General features: G+C 43.2%; 1 protein-coding gene across 2 annotated transcripts in view; it reads left to right on the plus strand.

The window, feature by feature from the left end:
• si:dkey-234i14.6 (uncharacterized) overlaps window positions 1-19,573 on the plus strand; it is a 165,631-nt gene that overhangs the window by 70,779 nt on the left and 75,279 nt on the right. The gene's annotated exons all lie outside the window — the stretch shown is intronic.

Genomic DNA, 19,573 nt, shown 5'->3' on the forward strand with positions numbered 1-19,573 from the left:
TTTAAAATCTCCTAAAACAATTCACAACCTGCAGAAATGAGACTTCATGTTTTTTAATATATTTTCTTGGCACGTGTGGTTGATAGTCATTCCCACCCATCACTCATTAAAAGGGTACTTGTACTGTTATTGACTAGACTTAACTTACTGGTGTTTAATTGGCAATTAATATACTAATGCAGCAACTTCATGAAACTCAATGGGTTGCTTGAAGATGAGCTGCCATTTTCAGAGCTCAGGGCAGAGTGGCACAAATTGGCCAACTTGTGTCAATTCATGGGTCTTTTCCTCGCCACTAGCTTCCGGCTGATTTTAATGTATTAATAGAAGTTTGCACACTGTTATTGGTCCAGATTTTGCTCAAAATATATTTTTGGTCAGTGGCAGGCGCTTCTTGCTGAATCCTTTCTTCAGGGGCCTCTTGGAGGAAAAAATGGGCAAAGCCTATGATACAAACTGTCTTTGGAGAGGAATTCCATGATTCTATTGGAAAAAGAAAATTGTACATTGAGAACAAAATCTAGGCTGACCCTACAATGCAGTAGAGGCCATGTAGTGTTTATAGCTCCTTCCATGACCCTTGGATATTCCTAAAGTGCTTTTAATCAACGAAGGTTTGAAGGGTAGTTGGCAGGTGCTAATTTTGATATTGTCAAGGTCCCACATATACAAAAATGTAATAATGACCTGAAAATCTCTTTTAATGATGCTGGTTGGGGGATAACTATTGGCCAGGCCACTAGCAAATTCCCCTGCTCCTCTTCGAATAGCTCAGTGTCAACCTAGATTCTGTGCACAAGTCTCAGGAGTTGAACCTACAGCCTTCTGACTGAAAAGCTACCACTGAGTTATGGCATTGCTCTATCAAGGAGGAAAACCATACCATTTGCACACATTTGAAATGGGTCCAAATTGAGATGTTGCTTGCGTGATCTAATTTCTTTTCATGGCCACCGTCCCTTTGGACATGAATAGAGAACCTATAACTTTTATGATATGATGCAGATGATACGAAACTCTGAAGAAACAGATAGAAATCTAGAAAATAGGAGCAGGAGTATGCCATTCGGCAGTTCGAGCCTGCGCCGCCATTCAATACGATCATGGCTGATAATCCAAACTCCGTACCCTGTTCCCATTTTCCCACTGTATCCCTTGATTCCTTTCACCCGAAGAACTCTATCTAACTCTTTTTTGAATATATTTAATGATTTGGCCTCAACTGCTTTCTTTGGTAGAGAATTCCACAGGTTCCCCACTCTCTGGGTGAAGAAATCTCTCCTCCTCTCCGTCCTAAATCTCACCCCTTATCCTTAGATTGTGACCCCTCATGCTAGACTTCCCCACCATCGAGAACATCTTTCCTGCATTTAGTCTGTCCAGTCCTGTTAGAATTTTGTAGGTTTCTATGAGCTCCCCTTTCATTCTTCTAAACTCTAGCAAATACAAGCTTAATCAACCCAATCTCTCTTTGTACATCAGTCCTGCCATCCCAGGAATCCGTCTGATGAACCTTCGCTGCACTCCCTCCATAGCAAGAACATCCTTCCTTAGATAAGGAGACCAAAACTGCACACAATACTCCAGATGTATGGAAGCATTGTGAACTATGAGGAGGATAGTGTAAAACCTCAAAAGGACGTACACAAATTGGTGGAATGGGCAGACAGGTGGCAGATGAGTTTCAATGCGGAGAAATGTGAAGTGATTCATTTTGGTAGGAAGAACATGGAGAGACAATGTAGAATAAAGGGCACAATTCTAAAGTGGGTGTAGGAGCAGTGTGACCTAGGTGTATATGTGCATAAGTCATTTGAAGGTGACGGGACAGGTTGAGACAGCAGTTAATAAAGCATAGTGTCCTGGGGTTTATTAATAGTGGCATAGAGTACAAGAGCAAGGAGGTTATGTTGAACTTGTATAGGACACTAGTTGGGCCTCGGCTGGAGTATTGCATCCAGTTCTGGGTACCATCTTTAGGAAAGATGTGAGGGCATTGGAGAGACTACAGAAAAGATTCACGAGAATTGTTCCAGGGATGAAGAATTTCAGTTATGAAGATGGATTGGAGAAGTTAGGACTGTTTCCCTTGGAGAAGAGAAGGTTGAGAGGTGATTTGATAGAGGTATTCAAAATCATGAGGCTCTGGACAGAGTAGATAGAGAAACTGTTCCCACTCGTGAAAGGATTGAGAATGAGTGGGCACAGATTTAAAGTATTTGATAAAAGAAGCGAAAGTGACATGAAGAACCTTTTTCACGCAGCGAGTGGTTAAGGTCTGCAATGCGCTGTCTGAGAACGTGGTGGAGGCAGGTTCAATTGAAGCATTCAAAAGGAAGAATCTGCAAGGTTATGGGACGAAGGCAGGGGAATGGAACTGAGGGAGTTGCTCTTTTGGAGAGCCAATGCAGACACGATGGGCCGAATGGCCTCCTGCACTGTAACGATTCCGTGAACTGTTCCATGATGAGGGTATCTTCCTATTTTGTTCTAATTGTATAGTTTTTCAAGAAATGAAGAGTACAGGAAGACACAATAGTAATGCTATACTCTCAATCTCCCCCACCCACTCCCTTAAGGTACAAAAGAGTCTTAAACAAATAGGGAGCATAGAATTTCCCTGGTGCATTTGCCCTATTGCTGATCATCCTGCAGGAGTTGGTGTCTGATCTGAAGTGTAACAAAAAAAAAATTAAATTCATTACTCCTGTGTAAATGCCGTTTTCAGATAAATGTCCCAAGGTGCTTCATAGGAACAGGAAGTAAAAGCGATGTTGGATGAAGTGACTTGAGGATGCAGTCAAGGAGTTGGTGGTTGAAGATGGGGAAAGAGGTGACAAACTGAAAAGAGTAACTGGGTAGCAGGGTGTGGTGGATTTAAGCCCTTCCATTGATGGTGGAGCTTGAGGTGAGGTTTCATCGCTCAAACACAGAAGATCAGTGGTGTTCGCTACATTGTAGCGTTGCAGAAGTTTCCAGAGATAGACAACTTAATCAATTGTTTTTAATTTTAAACAGTCATGAAACTGATCTGAGAATCTCCAGCTAGAGTGTACCCATGTGATTTCCAATAGTCTGTTACTGAGAGTAACACATGACCACATTGTACAAAACGTTCTAGTTCCAAAGATCTAGTTTGGTGAAACAGACTTGAACGTGAGCCAAGGAATACGAAAACCATGTGGTCGGTTGATTAAAGTGGTTTTACGTGTACTAACAGTGAATGGATACAAACTGCCTCTGGTTTTATCTTTTTGATCTTTGAAATCAGCTCCATGAATCATGCAATGTTGGATTTTCGCAATTGAATTGGCTAGTAAAAAGATCTGAGATAAATTTTTACCTTTTTTTTTAATGATTCTGGTGTAAAGCTTTACAGGACTGGAGTAGAAATCAGGAATTTGGGTGGGGAGGCCGAGCGGCTCAATTTTCTGCCTGAGCAGTTTTCAATCCAAAGAGAAATACCCACCCTGACTCAGATTTGTTCTCAAAGCGGGGATGGACTGCTCATGCATGAGTCACTCAATTGGTACTGTCAATCAGATATCTAATTTCCATTTTAATATATGTAAATATAGCTATTGCCCATATTGTGATTAGAATAAGCTGCTTTTAATGCTTTGTTTTCTTCATGATTGAGTTGAAATACGCAGTGGATCATAGATTTGTTAATCCTATGTTATTAAAGAATGCTTTCAGTGCAACTCCATCTTGCTAGGTGCTTTCTAACCTTTTCCAAATCTTCTTTGGGGTGCACTAAACTGAATGCTGTTCCCTCATTCTTTGCAAACCCTCCACTGCATGTTTACAATCTACTGCAGGAGCACTGCTCTGGCTGAGGTGCTGTCTTTCACATGAACCCCACCTTCCCCCTCAAGTGGATGTAAAAGATCCCATGGCACTATTTGAAGAAGAGCAGTGTCCTAATTAATATTTATCCCTCAACTGACATCACTTTAAAAAAAAAATTATCACGTTGATGTTTGAGACATTGCTAAGTGCCAATTGGCTGCTGCATTTCCTACATTAAAACAGTGACTACACTTCAAAAATAAAATACTTAATTGGTTGTAAAGTGCTTTGGGACATCCTGAGGTTGTGAAAGTTGTAAGCCTCAGGCCTTTTTGTCTTTTCATTTTTGACAGCTGCCTCTTTTTTTTTTAATTAAACTATTCTGCAGTCATGTGTCTGGACCATCAGAGTCTAATTGAAATCTACAAAGATTGCTGTTGGTTGCTTTATTGGAAGTTTCTGCTCCACTGCCCCCTGACAGAATTGAGGTGGAAAGCAAATACTTTAGCTTTCAAAACCCAATTAAGAGTAAATTATTATCCAGCATCTATTCATGCCGTTTTCTGCCACTAAACTTTCAAAGTGCATAGAAGTGGGGTAGTGGTAGCTGGAGGAACCCAGGAGATGGCCTTTAATAAAAGTATAAACTTCAGCCTAGTCTAAGAAACCAAAGTGACTCAGCATTCCTGATTGCTATTTCTCTTGGATGATTTTCTGCTGTATTTCATGAGAGCAGCAGAGAGAAACCTGAGTGTCTAGAATTTTCTATAATACTGCAGATTTTTGGACTTGTGAATTATTTCACATTCTGGGTATAAACCAATGCGGCAAAATCATTTTTCTGCATATTGAAAACTTGATTTTAAATAAAAATCCAATATCTTTTGCTGGAGGATTAAGTTAGTGGCCTTGATTTCATGTGCCAAATTTCAGCACTGCATTGGCTAAAACCCAAGACTTAATCCCCCAGTGCAACATGATTAAAATGAAATAAAATATACTCTTGGAAGTGCTTTACTATTGAGGTCTGCTGCTTAAGATGAGCTTCAAAGATTGATGACTGACTCTCAGGAGATTTTCATATTTCTTTCCCTGCCACAGCATTGAAACGAACCTAATCAAAGTCATAAATGATTTCCTCAGTGACCATGGTGCACTGTTCCTCCTCATCCTTTCAGACCTCTCTGCAGTCTCTGACATGGTTGACCACACTGTCTTCCTCCAATGCTCACCTCTGTCTAGCTGAGTAGGACTGCCCTTACCTGGTTCCACTTTAAACATTTCAGTCATAGCCGGAAGATATCACAACAGCTTCTCTTCTCTTAATGATCATGCTATCTCCAGCAGGATAGATCCTTGGCTGCCTCCTAGTTCTAATCAAATGCTCCCCCTCGGCAACAATCAATCAAAGACATGACGTCTGATAACACCGAGCTCTATCTTGCCACCAGCTCCACCCCCCACTCCACCCACCATTACTCTTTCTATATTGTCAGACTGTTCATTCAGCATTGAGTCCTGGATAGGAATGTAGGAACAGGAGTAGGCCATATAATTCCAGGTTAGCCTGTTGCACCATTTAGTTGGATCATGGCTAATCTGTACTCAACTCCATTTACCTGTCTTTGATCCATATTGCTTGATGCCCTTACCTAATAATTAAAAAAAAAATCTACTGGCTGCTTGAAAATCTCAAGACATTTCGGTCCATTGTCTTTCATGGGCATTGTGCTTGGGGTTTTTCAGTAACAAGATTGTTAAATAGGTGGAAAAAGAAAGACTTGCATTGCTAGAGTGCCTTTCATAATCTCTGAATGCCCAAAGCACTTTGCAGCCAATGGAGTACTTCTGAGGCATAACCACATTGTAATGTAGGAAAACATGGCTGTCAATTTGCACACAGCAAGCTGCCATTTGTGGGAATGTGGTAATGTCCAGATAATCTGTTTGTGACATTAGTTGAGATGGATAAATATTGATCTGGACACTGGGGGAGAACTTTCCTGTTGTGCTTTGAAATAGTGTCATAGGCTTTTCTACATCCAATTGATAGGGCAGACAGCTCCTCATAATATTGCATCCAAATGACAGCATGTCTGGCAGTGTAGCTCTCTATCCGTACTGCATTAGAGTGTCGACCTAGATAACATCTTCAAGTCTCTTGAGTGGCACTTGAACCCATGACCTTCTGATTCTAAGGCAAGAGTGCTATCCACTAAGTTATGGCTGATTAGGGTGACATGTAAGAACTGTTTCTGAGGTGGTATAACATAGTTGGAATAATACATTTTCTGATAACTCGTTTAAGGGTTCATTTGCAAGTAATTCCTGTTCAGGGATTTGGCAACATATCTCCCAAATTAATCCCTTAAACACAGTTCAGTGTATAGACAAGTTTGTGCAGCTATTCATCTTGAATGTTGGATAGCATGTTGGTGCCCAAGGTAGAAAAAGCAGCATGACCGGTGTTCCCTTGTCTAATTCCCATCAGGTTGTTGAGCTTTATTTTGACATTTGGTCTGCAGTTTTGTTGGTGAAAGGTGGCATTCAGTGCCACAACCACCTCCCTCCTCAAGGCAAGCCAGTCACTTTTGAAGTTTCCTTCCATGGGCATCCAGCAACCCTACCTCTTTTGTGCATTTCATCCAGGAGGATTTGTAAGTTAGCAGCATTAAACTTTCCACACCCCTCTCCTTCCTCTTTTCAATGCCCTGCGCAACTGATGTGAATCACATCCATTACAGCTACTGGATAATTCACTCTAGCACTGCACAAAGTTTACTACTGAGCTGCTGCTTCACCCAGCTTGCTGCTGATAACTACAAACTTTTTTAAAAAGGGAGTATATTTCACATTTCCAACCCAGCTGTCTCCTTACCAGTGCAGTCCACTGCTATGTTCAGACTGGCCAAGAGAGTGTGGGAAAATGGTGCACTGACACGGAACACAAAAGTCCGAGTGTATCAGGCCTGTGTCCTCAGTACCTTGCTCTACGGCAGCGAGGCCTGGACAACGTATGCCAGCCAAGAGCGACGTCTCAATTCATTCCATCTTCGCTGCCTTCGGAGAATACTTGGCATCAGGTGGCAGGACTATATCTCCAACACAGAAGTCCTTGAAGCGGCCAACATCCCCAGCTTATACACACTACTGAGTCAGCGGCGCTTGAGATGGCTTGGCCATGTGAGCCGCATGGAAGATGGCAGGATCCCCAAAGACACATTGTACAGCGAGCTCGCCACTGGTATCAGACCCACCGGCCGTCCATGTCTCCGTTATAAAGACGTCTGCAAACGCGACATGAAATCGTGTGACATTGATCACAAGTCGTGGGAGTCAGTTGCCAGCATTCGCCAGAGCTGGCGGGCAGCCATAAAGACAGGGCTAAATTGTGGCGAGTCGAAGAGACTTAGTAGTTGGCAGGAAAAAAGACAGAGGCGCAAGGGGAGAGCCAACTGTGCAACAGCCCCAACAAACAAATTTCTCTGCAGCACCTGTGGAAGAGCCTGTTACTCCAGAATTGGCCTTTATAGCCACTCCAGGCGCTGCTTCACAAACCACTGACCACCTCCAGGCGCGTATCCATTGTCTCTCGAGATAAGGAGGCCCAAAAGAATCCCGTGTTATATGGGAGTTTCAGTTGGCTAATGTCAATGAGTAGGCTAGTGACCTGAACCTTTACAATTTACACTGCTGGTGTAGATCAGCTGCTGGAACTCCTAACTCTGTAGTGCAACATTCGGGCAAGCTGCCACGTGGAAGATGGGGAATGAAACCGGGTGGCTAATGGTGCTGTCTGTGGTAATGGGCTGAGTTAGACATGGTTTGATCTCTGGAACTGTGTGAAGCTCATGGAATTCAATTGGGCAGCTTGTGAATAGGGCAATAGTTGCCCCTGGTGCTACTATATTAAGAAAATGGGGGAGGAGGCAGGGGGAGGGTGTTGGTTGGAGTGGGGGATGGGAGATTCAACTATGGTTCTTACTCTTGATCATTATCCAATAACTCTGCTGACTGGCAACTGGAGATCAAATTGCCTGGCAACACTCAACACTTAAGCTAACACATGAAGAAAAGATCTTTGGGCCAGTTGCTGGACTCTCTCATCACCCCTGTGCTCACTGACATACATTGGCTGCCAGTCTGGCAATTCCTTAGTGCTCTCTTTTTAAATTCTCATCCTTGTGTTCAAATCCCTGCATGCCCTGGCTCCTCACTATCTCTGTAACCTCCTCCAGCCCGCCAAGCCTCAGATCTCTGCACTCCTCCAATTCTGGGCTCTTCATGTCCTCAGTTATGAATCACTCCACCATTTTCAGCCCTGCCTTCAGCTACCTAAGCCTGAAGTTCTGATAGTGTCTCTTTGGGCCCCCTCTCTCCTTTTAAAACCTACCGCTTCAACAGAGCTTGTGGTCCCTTGTTGTAATATCTCCTTTGTGAATTGGCATCTTTTTTTTTGTCTGAAGTACTTGGGATGCTTTACTATGTTAAAGGCACTATATAAATGCAAGTTGTTGGCAGTGCCTTGGGGCAACTTCTTTTCAAAAGCTGTAACCTTTTGGAAGAGAAAGGGAGAAAAATTGGATAAAGAAATTGTCATGCTGCTTCCTTAGTGAAGCGTGTTTATATAAAAAAAAATATATATATGACCAAGATCTGAGCTCAGTGTCTTTGTTTTGGCAATTGCTTCAAACTTAAACATTTGCCCTACAAAAAGGGTCAAGCAGTTCTAACCTAAATACGTTGAGTACTTAGCGTCCTCTACAGCTTCCAAAATATGCTCTTGTACTTAGTCCCATGACACGCCTACCACTGGATGTTATATGTGGGACACCTGGAGAACGACATATCTATCTTTAGTTCATAGCATTCTCAGGACAGACTGAAGGGAACCTAGTTGCAGTCTGTTTATAGCGTGTGAGGCTAGTTCTAACACAACAAAGTGGATCATGGTTCTTTGATCTTACACCACAGATGTCCTGCTGCTGCGGGAAGATCAAAGACAACATGGGGATATTAACCAGCTAGCAATATTGAGTCATATTTCCTAGCTGTCAAGAATTAACCCTATCCTCTCTCAGATGCCCACGCAATATGTTAATACAGCCACACATTTCTGTATTTTGTTTGCTTTTTGGGAGGCAAACCATTTCTTAATTATTTTCTGGTCTGCCTTCAGTGCTGTGCTCCTAGGCCTTTTCCAAACACTCTAATCATTAGGGGGAGTGCACTAGTACAAATACGGGGTGACTCTTCCTTCAGCTTTTGCCTCAATCCACTGATCCCCTTCTCAGTTTGAGAACTCAGTGGTACTGGGGATTGTTAGAGCTGTGGGAAAACACAATGTGATTGACATGCAATTGTTGTGTACTTTATTTTAGCTTTGCATAAAAAGGCCTTTTAACTCCAAAACCTGGATTGATATCCAGAAATCTCCTCTTGTCACTGGCTGTGAGCGTCCTTTTGTGAAATGAGGTTTGGACAATCTCAGTCCAGTTCCAGTGTGGGTCTATGGCAAAAACTGCCTTTTATTTGGAGTCACGTTAACTATCTCATTTCAAAGACCACAAGATGACCAGTGTGTGAAAAGGAGAAAATTGCAGCACTGATCCAGTAGGTTCTGAGGGGGAAACTTCAAAAGAAATTTGTTGTTGGAATGTGGGCAGCACTAACCAGGCAGTATTTATTTGTTCCTAGTTGCCATTAAACTTTAAGAGGCAACTATGTAATGTGGGACTGCAGTCAAATGGAGGCCAGAGCAGGTGGGGGAGGCAGGCGGACTAAATTGAAGGGCACCCGTGAAGCATTTGGGTTTTTTCATTGTTCTAGTTGGCAATTTATTGAGTTCAATTCCATACTAAGGTGGGATTTACCCACATCAGCAAAAATTTACATTTGTATAGCACATTTAATGTAGAAAAAAATCTAAAAATGTTTGAGTCTTAATTGAACAAAAATAGACAGACAGATATTGGGAGCATTCAAAAGCTTGGTCAAAGAGGTGGGTTTCAAAGAGGGCCTTGAAGGAGGTGAGAAAGGTGGGAGTCGGAGAGAATTAAAGAAAGGAGCTTGGATTTCTGTCGAACCTTTTGCAACCTCAGGATGCCCCAAAGTATTTTACAGTCAATGAAGTACTTTTCGAAGTGCAGTCACAGTTGTAATTTAGGAAATGCAACAGCCGGTTTGTGCCCAGCAAGGTTCATGTTTGAGGCATTTTTTTTTTTTTAAAGCTTAGTTTGGTAGCAGTGGTCCTAAAATCAAGTTTTCCTGAGTGCAGCGGGTGCCTCGGCAAAAATAATCTTGCGGTAGGGGGCCTCAAAGACCCTTTGGTTATGTCAACAATGGGCCTACCACTTGTGTCAGCTGGATGTTTTTAATGTCCTTTTTCCAATATGGTGGGCAGTGCACCATTGGTTGGAAATATGTAAAAATCCTCTTGCCTGCCATTTGGGGGCTTAGTAAACCTGTTGGCACCTAAAGAATGTAGCTGGATTTATAAAGGTCACTTATTTTACTTTTGTGTCTTGCAATTTTCTGATGTGTCGTAGCAGGACCTCAACTGGCACCAACTCTGAAAATGTACCTCACTGGGGTAATCAGTTGGGGTGAATATATCTTTCAATAAGTGGCCAGCACAGGAAAACTGCATTTTCTGCAGAGACTGGCATTGTGAGAGTTAACATGTGATCCAACTGATGCTGTACCAAGATATGACATGAAGGCGTAGGAGAGAGCTAGTTAATGCTGAAAGAGCCCAACATTGAAGCACACCTGTCCGTGACCTCAGATCTTAACCTCAAACTTGTTTACGATGGTGAAGAAAAGGTGGAAAAATGTCTGTCTTAAAAAGGTATTTAAAAATACGCATGTGATTTTTTTGGCTGGCATATTTCTTGTCATCTGCCGAACTGGTTAACTATAGAAAATGAGAGCAGATTGATCTTGAGCATTTTGATTTGCATTAATTAACTCTACTCTTGACTGTAAAAGGTTGGCACTTTCAGGTTTAGTGAAGGCTTGTTTTGACTGAGACACTTGCCCCATTTTCACAGAATGAATGGATTGGTTAACGGAAATTCATATACAGTGAATGCAGAAGAGATGTCCAGTATTGTCAGCAGGCTGGAGAATAGAGCATTAATAGGAGAGCGAGAGGGAAAGATGAGGATAGATTAGCAGCCACAAGGTCAGAATTCACAGTGGAAACTGTTGGAGTGAAAGGGATTTAATAATCACAAACTGTGGTTGCAAACTAGTGAGAAACGTTTGGCCTGTATTTGTGGTAGTGCAGACTGAAGATTGTGTTCAGCACAATTTATCTCTGAAACTAACCTTTTGTATTCTTGATCCAAAGCAAGGTTTGGTGAATATAGAAACAAGAGTAGGCCATTCAGCTCCTCTAGCCTGTTCAGCCTTTCAATTAGATAGGGCTGATTTATATCCTGATTTCCTTCTCCCAACCTTTGGTTCCATAATCCCTTAATACCCTTGACTGACGAAAAAAAACAATCAATCTCAGATGAAATTTTCAATTGACGCCCTGCCCCCACCCCCCCCCTCAAGCCTCAACACCTTTTTTGGGAAATGTGTTCCAAATTTCCATGACCCTTTTTGTGTGAAGTGCTGCTTGATGTGTGGGTGAGGCTGTGGGGACGAAAAGAGAGCAGAGTGGTGGACACTCATCAAATCTGCCAGATACATCCATGGATGACATGCAGAGCGCATGCAAGGAATTTTGTGCCAATGGAGCCCTGTGGCACTTGCACCTGCTGAGAACCTAAAGAGGTCCCAGGCTGTTGGGTAATCGAATGCCGAGGGACAAATTGATTTATATCCTGATGACCTACTTGGCATAAATATCTCTGGTTTTCCATGCCCTGTCGCCATGGGGACTTGTCCTCTAGAATCCCCTTTAGCTGTACAGTGCCCTGACTTTTTTGCCCCTCTTCAATGGGGTAGACAGTGGCTATATGGTGCCTGCCCTGATTTCTTAAATGATTTGGGATGGTGTGACTAGCTGGCCAATGTAGCAGACTCATGTCCTGTCCTGCTGCACTTTAATTCCCTCAAAGGTCCAGGGAATATTTAGGATCTAGTGTTGAGCGAATCATGAGAATGTGTTTGTTTGTTTGTTTGTAAAGGTGTTGCACAAGTTCAGAAACTTCCAGGTTTGACCCCCACTGCCCCATCCCCCACTAATCTGAGTAAAGTGCCTTCTGCTTTGCCCCAACAATAGCCACAAGTTCACAACCGCATCCCATGCTATGGCAGTATAGCATATCCATCTCCCACACCAGCCACCCTATGATGTCTTGAGTTTACCAATTTTGTGCCCTGGACCAAGGCTCACTAACAACTAAACTCATTTCACAGAGGAGTCATTGTCAGCAGAGGGAAAAGCAGGATGATTTTCCCCTCCGCCCATTCACTGCTGTGATTGCTACCAGATAGACGCAGCATCATCAGTTATATTTCATCTGTGAAGTGTTCAAATTGCCCAATTTCTTGTCCCGTGCTATTTGTGTAGAATTGGGCCTGGGAATAGGAGAACCGCTATAGATCAGAGTGACTTGCAACTGAGCTGCTGGCTGCTAGTAGAGCAGGTACCAGGCGGCCTCAAAGTTGAAAGATCATGGTAGTGAGACAAAATCAAATTATCCGTTGTTGATTTCCTCTTCGGGTTGCTATCGGCTCACTTTGGATTGCCTGCTCCATCGCATCGGCAGCTTTTTGGAACATCCCTGCATTCTATCTCCAAATCCTTTTTCTTCGCTGTACCTGGGAACTGAACATCCCTTGAATGCAGGAAAGAGACACCCATCTCATCTATCAGAGCTGGATATGAAGCTGGGCCCCAAAGGTGAATGACTAATGTGGGCACACTTACTGTATACCCACCTCCAAAACATTGGGGACATTTTAAACCTCTGACCCTTTTTTTTTTATTACAAAAAAAAAGGATGCCAACATAATGTTACTGTCTCCTCTGTTGAAAACTGACAGTTAACCATCCCTCAGCGGAGAGTGCACTAAAGTGGAATTAGTTTTGGATTGCTCTCGTACAGTTCTGGCACAGAGAATAGGCCAAATGGCTGTCTGTGCTGGAAAATTTTCTAATTCCTCCACTAACTTTAATCCTTTTTAGAACTAATTTATGTGGCTATGCTTAAGAGCATTTACCCAACATAGCGTTCATTTTTTTTTGTTGCAAGCCTGTTCCACTAATCTGCAGTTCTGGGGAAGAAATTCTCAATCTCTAATCACTTTTGAAGCTTGCCAAGTTTGCTCTCATCCAAGTTTAAGTAACCTACTTGCATCCCAGAAATAAATAAATCCTGAAAAAATGTGCTTCATAAAAATCTCTTTCCATGTTTGCCCCCTCTTTGGCTTAATTGGACAGTCTCCAAGCTCTTGTCATGTGCAGATTTTGTGTGTTTTCTTCTCTTAATTGCTGCTGTTTTATACCATTATGTCTGTTCTCTTCTCTACATGGCACTGCTTGATTCTCCATGGCTTCTGAATCCCAGTCAATGCAATGATGACCTTGGCAGCCTATTTGTCCACATGTGCCAAATAAGATAGCACTTGTAAGACATTATTTCTTGTTTCTGTTCTATAAATAGACCTAACAACAAATAGATCATACTAGTGGAACATTACACAGGTCTGAATGCAACATAATATTTACACAGAGCCAACTGCAGATAAGCCTTATTCCTACTTGTAATGACCATGCATCATTTTAGGCCCATGTGATATCCTATGCTTCTAAGTGAGCTGCTTTGCGATGCAAGTGGTACAATGTTTCCCGATCAGAAATCAGCACAAGTGAGTCCCATGCCTCGCTGCCTCAAATCCGTTCTGGTTTTTCTTGTCTGTATTCTCGAGTTGGGTATAACATGAGCACAGATATTCTAATCGGACAACCGGCAAAGATCCAATTTAATTGCTTGGCAGTGCACCTCCTGCTGGCTTTTATTCATTCATGGGATGTGGGAATCGCTGGAAAGGCCAGTATTTTTTGCCCATCCCCAATTTCCTTTTGAAGTGCTGGTGAGTGGCTTTCTGAACCGCTGCAGTCTGTGGGATGAAGGTGGTACTCCCACGGGGCTATTAGGTAGGCAGTTCCAGGATATTGACCAGGCAACTATGAAGGGATGGTGTGGGACTTGGAGGGAAATTTACAGATGGTGATATTCCCGTGTGCATGCTGCCCTTGCCTTCTAGGTGGTAGAGGTTGTATGGTTGACTTTGAAAGGATATGGCAGTCAACTAACTTAGTCATCCGCTGCCAGATCTGGCTGAACCACATAAAGCACAATCAGGTCCTGCTCTCATTTGCTAAAACCTCACTATTCCAGAAGCAACCTGCAATGCAAAGGTAGCCATTGGCTTCTTAAACCCATGTCCTGTCTCCTCTACCCTCACCTCCAGCAATAATTAGGAGGAGCTCATAGACTTTTATCACTAAGATTGGATGGTCTTTGATCTCAATCATCTCCTTCTGCCACGTCCCTTCCCTTCCACTGGGCTACACTTGCTCAAAAGCCTCCCTTACCCTAGCGCTGAACTTGCATCATTCTCTAGTTTCTCTCCTATCTCCCCTCGTGTGCTCTGTGAGCTCATCTTGTCCATGAGACCCACCTCCTGCTGCCTCAACTCTACACCCACGAAACTGCTGACCATCCACCTTCCCCTCCTGGTCACCATGTTAGCCAATGTTAATGGTTCTCTCTCTCTTTAATTCTGTCATCATCACCCCTCTGCTCGAAAAACCGACTGCTGACCCCACCGACCTTGCAAACTGCTGCCCTAGCTCCAACCTCCCTTTCCTCTCAAGTCCTTGAATGCGTTGTCGCCTCCCAAATTCATGCCCATAATTTCCAGAACTCCACGTTTGAATCCCTCCAAACAGGTTTCTGCCTCGTCACAGTAGGGAAACAGTTCTTCTTAAATGCCATGCTATGTGACTGTGACAAAGGTAAATTTTCCCTCCTTATCCTTCCTAACCTGTCTGCAGCCTTTGGCACAGTTGATCACACTATCCTCCAACAACTCTCCACTGTCATCCCTGGGTGGGAGTGAACACGCCTAGTTCCATTCTTATCTCTCCAATTGTAGCCAGAGAGTCACCGGCAATAGCTTCTCTTTCCATTCCCTCACCATTACCTCACGTGTCCCCCAAGATCATCCAGCTGTGTGGAACTGCTTTCACCTGGTTTCTATCTTGTCTATGTTCATCGTCTGAAAGCACATTGTCAGTTTTCACATTTATGCTGATGACACCCAGTTTTATCTCCCCACCTCCTTTCTGGATGACTCTACTGTTAAATTATCAGACTGTTTATCCAATACTGGATGAGCAAGCATTTCCTCCAGTTAAATATTGGGAAGACTGAAGCCATTTTTTTTCGGACCCCACTCCAAACTCTGCTCCCCAGCTACCAGCTCCATCCCCCTCCTTGGCAATCGTCTAAGATGAAATCAGTCTGTTCACAAGCTTGGTTATGTATTTGACCCAGAGATAAACTACCAATCATATATTTGTGCTGTCAGTAAGACTGCCTATTTCTACCTCCATAACATCACCCAACTTGCTGTCTCAGCTCATCTGCTGAAACCCTCATTCATGCCTTTGTTACCTCTAGGTTTGAGTATTCCAATGCACTCCTGACTGGTCTCCCTCTTTCTACCCTCTATGAACTTGAGGTCATCAAAATCTCTGTTGTCCATGTCTTAATTCTCACCAAGTCCTGTTCACTTATCACCCCTGTGCTTGCTAGCCTACATTGGCTAGCAACTTTTCGATTTTAAGATTCTGGTCCTTGTTTTCAAATTGCTCCTTGGCCTTGCCCAGCCCTAATCTGTAATTTCCACCAGCTGCACAACTGAGATATCTCTGCTCCTATAATTCTGGCCTCTTGAGCATCCCCGATTTTTAATTGCACTGGTGGTGGCTGTGCCTTCAGCTGCCTGGTCCCTAAGCTCTGGAATTCCCTCCCTATACCACTGTGCCTTCACTCCTCCATGAAATACTCCTTAGAACCTATCTTTTTCACCAACCTTGGTCATCTGACCTAATACTCCTTATGTGGCTCGGTATCAAATTTTGTTTTATAATGCTCCTGTGTAGTGTCTTGGAACATTTTGTTATATTAGAGGTTTTATATAAATATAAGTTGTAGGTTTGCGGTTTTTGGACGTGCAGTTGAAGCCTTGGCTACTTGTTGCAGTGCATCTTGTAGATGGTATGCACTGCTGCCATGGTGCATTGGTGGCAGAGGGAGGCAATGTTTAAGGTAGTGGATGGGGTGCCTGTCGAGCAGGCAGCTTTATCCCGGGTGATGTCAAGCTTCACGAGTGTTTAGAGCTGCACTAACCTAGTCTTGTAGATGGTGGAAAGGCTTTGGGGACTCGCCACAGAATTCCCAACCTCTGACCTCCTATTGTAGCTGCAGCATTTGTGTGGCTGTTCCAGTTAATTTTCTAATCGATGATAACCTCCAATATCCAAGGGTGGCGCAGTGGTTAGCACTGCAGCCTCACAGCTCCAGTGACCCGGGTTCAATTCTGGGTACTACCTGTGTGGAGTTTGCAAGTTCTCCGTGACCGCGTGGGTTTTCTCTGGGTGCTCCAGTTTCCTCCCACAGCCAAAGACTTGCAGGTTGATAGGTAAATTGGCCATTGTAAATTGCCCCTAGTATAGGTAGGTGGTAGGGGAATTGAGGGAAGGTGGGGATGTGGTAGGAATATGGGATTAATGTAGGATTAGTATAATTGATGGTCAGCACAGACTTAGTGGGCCGAAGGGCCTGTTTCAGTGCTGTATCTCTAAATAAAAAAAAAAAATAAAAAAATATGTTGATGGTAGGAGATTCAGCAATGATCATGCCATTGAATGTCAATGGCAAGTGGTTAAACTCTCGTCGTTGTCCAGCACCTGTACAGCACAAATGTTACATGCCACTTGTCTGCCAAGTTGCAAATGAAACTGAACACTGCAATCATCAATGAACATCCCACATCTGACCTAATTTTGGAGGGAGGGTCCTTGATTAAGCAGCTGAAGATGGTTGGGCCTTGGACACTACCCTGAGCAACACCTGCAGCGATGTCCTGAGGCTGAGATGCTTGGCCTCCAATAAGCACAACCATCTCAATGCAAGGTAGAGCTCCAGCCAGCGGAGAATCTTTCCTCTGATTCCCATTGACTCCAGTTTTGCTAGGGCTCCCTTGATGCCACACTTAGCCAAATGCTGCCTTGATGTCAAGGGCAGTCACTCTCACTTCATCTCTGGAATTCACCTTTTTATTTTGTCCATGTTTTGGACCAAGGCTGTAGTAAGGTCTGGAGTTGAGTGGGTTCTGCCAGGATCGAACTGACCAATGGCAAGCAGGTGGTTGATCATGGATGGTCAACACGAGCTGTGAAGTTTGTCAGTGTTCTCCTGGCTGGAGCAAGATGTCCTGTAGTGAGTGAGGAAGAAAGAAAGAAAAAAAAAACAGTTTCAGCTTACTGTTTCTGATCTGACAGCACTAGAATGAACCTTGGATGACGATGATTCATTAACATTTGATTTCATGCCAGTTTCAGATGGAATGAGCATTCCAGCCAGTTTATAAGGATATAATGACAATTTGGTTGGAGAGGCATTAGCAAATGGATGTTTTAACGTTACAATCTCCAAAATTTGTGCATATGATGTCATTTCATTTGATTGAGAGTAATTTACTCAAGGAAGTTAATTATTTTCCAGCTATGCTTCTCGGATATATTCAACTTCAATAAAAAGATAAATTCGTTATAAATATTAATGCAATTTGCCTTTTTCAGGGCAATCAAAGAATCTCTTTTATAAAGAATGAGTTTTTTTTTTTAAATGCTCCAAGCCTGTAAATAGCTTGTATCTTAAAATCTGAGATTACAGTGTGGAAGAAAAATAAACCTTTTTTAGCAGATAGTGTACCAATCCAACTTATGACATTCAGGTATTTTAATACAAAACTATCTAGAAACTCTCAATGGTTAAGATGTTTAATTGTGAAGTTTTACTGATGGGAACAAGAGTAGGCCATTTAGCCTCTTGAGTCTGTTCCATTATTCAATCCCCAGTCAATGCTAAATGGGCTGATGCTGGTAAGAATCTTGCAGCTGGCTTCAGTGAAACCAAAAATCAGATGTGGTTCCTGGTCCTGATTGCTACCCAGTTCATCCTTGTGGATGTTAAAGAAAGGTTTGCATTTATATAGCGTCTTTGATAACTTCGGGATGTCCCAAAGTACCAGCACTTTTCGGGCTGAATTTTATGGGCCTCCTAGGAATGGGAATGGACGTGGGGAGGGGGTGGGGGGGGGGGAATAAAATTACGGGGGGGGAGGCGTGCCCGTCACCTTCCCTGTGCCAGACTAAATTCCAGAGTGTTGGGAAGACTGATTTACTGCCTAGAGGCCCTTAAGTGGCCACTTCCTGCTGCCGCTGACATTTTACCAGTAGTGGGGGGGGGGGGGGGGGTGGTGAAGAGACTCTGCCACATGGGCAGATCGCCCAGTAACTCAAGGCAACCTCCTTGCAGGCTTGGAAGAGGGGCAGGGGGAATGTTGGAGGGACCTTGGTAGTAAAGGCTATCCCTCTGCTAATAAGGGGCTTGCTGGATGACCCCGATAGTCCTGTCACATTTAACCTGGGGTTAAACCCGATTTTGTCCTGGTACCGGCAGTGACCACCGCTCCAGGTGGCCGGACCTTCTGCAAAATGGTACCATATAATCTTTTACATGCACCTGAGGAGGCAAGCAGGGCTTTGTTATAATTACTTATCTGAAAGATGGCACCTCCATCAATGCAATACTGTGGAAATGCTGCATTGATGTGTCAGCCTAAATTATGCACTCCAGTCTCTGGACTGTGACTTGAGCCCGTGACCTCCTAACTGAGGTGAGAGTGCTACCACTGAGTCAAGGCTGGAACCATGGTAGCTTGAACTTGGCTGTGATGTCTCCTCCCTGCCCTATTGAACCAATAGCTCACTGACGCTCTTGCCATGGTTTACATGTGGAGGAACCCCCTGAGATGTTTGTGTTAATAGACACTTTTCAAAGATTTCCATGAGCTCAGGTTAGGATTATTCATTTAGGTTCAACAATCAGAAAACACATGAAGAAAAAGCCTGTGTATAATTATTCTATCATGGTTTCCTTTCCATATCACCTGTTGGTCAAATGCTTTAAGGACACTAAGTTCCTTCCCACACCTCCCACTGACAAAGAGCAAGCAGAGACATCCGTAACCTTGTATCAGTTAATCCTCAACAAATATTGATCCACTCCAGATGTTTCTTCCATCTGTTCTTTAAGCAATGCTATAAGAGTCTGTTGTTGCAAATGTCATATTCCATTACAGCTCATCTTGTACTACAAGAGGCTCTATATAGATTCTTGATGTCTGGTCTTATGACCAGGTGAGAAAGGTGCCCAGGGGTTGCTCTGTCTTCACCTGGTCTTAACATAACTGGGTTTAATTTTAAATCATGTTTTTAGCTCCCCGTTGGTGAATCCTTGTTAACTGCTTTCCCATTATAAGGCAAAGAAACCAGCACAAACAAGCTTTCTTGGGTTTAAAGGAGAAAAGTTGAAATTTATTAAACTTAAACTCTAATTGAGTTGACACCTACAGATATATGGCTGGCTCACACAAGCTTGCATATGCGATACATGCATGCAAATAGAGACAGAAAAGAGCAGAAGGAAAATAAAGTGGAGAAGTTTGAGACAATATCTGAAGA

Source organism: Heterodontus francisci, chromosome 17, assembly GCF_036365525.1.
Source record: "Heterodontus francisci isolate sHetFra1 chromosome 17, sHetFra1.hap1, whole genome shotgun sequence".
NCBI lineage: Eukaryota > Metazoa > Chordata > Chondrichthyes > Heterodontiformes > Heterodontidae > Heterodontus > Heterodontus francisci.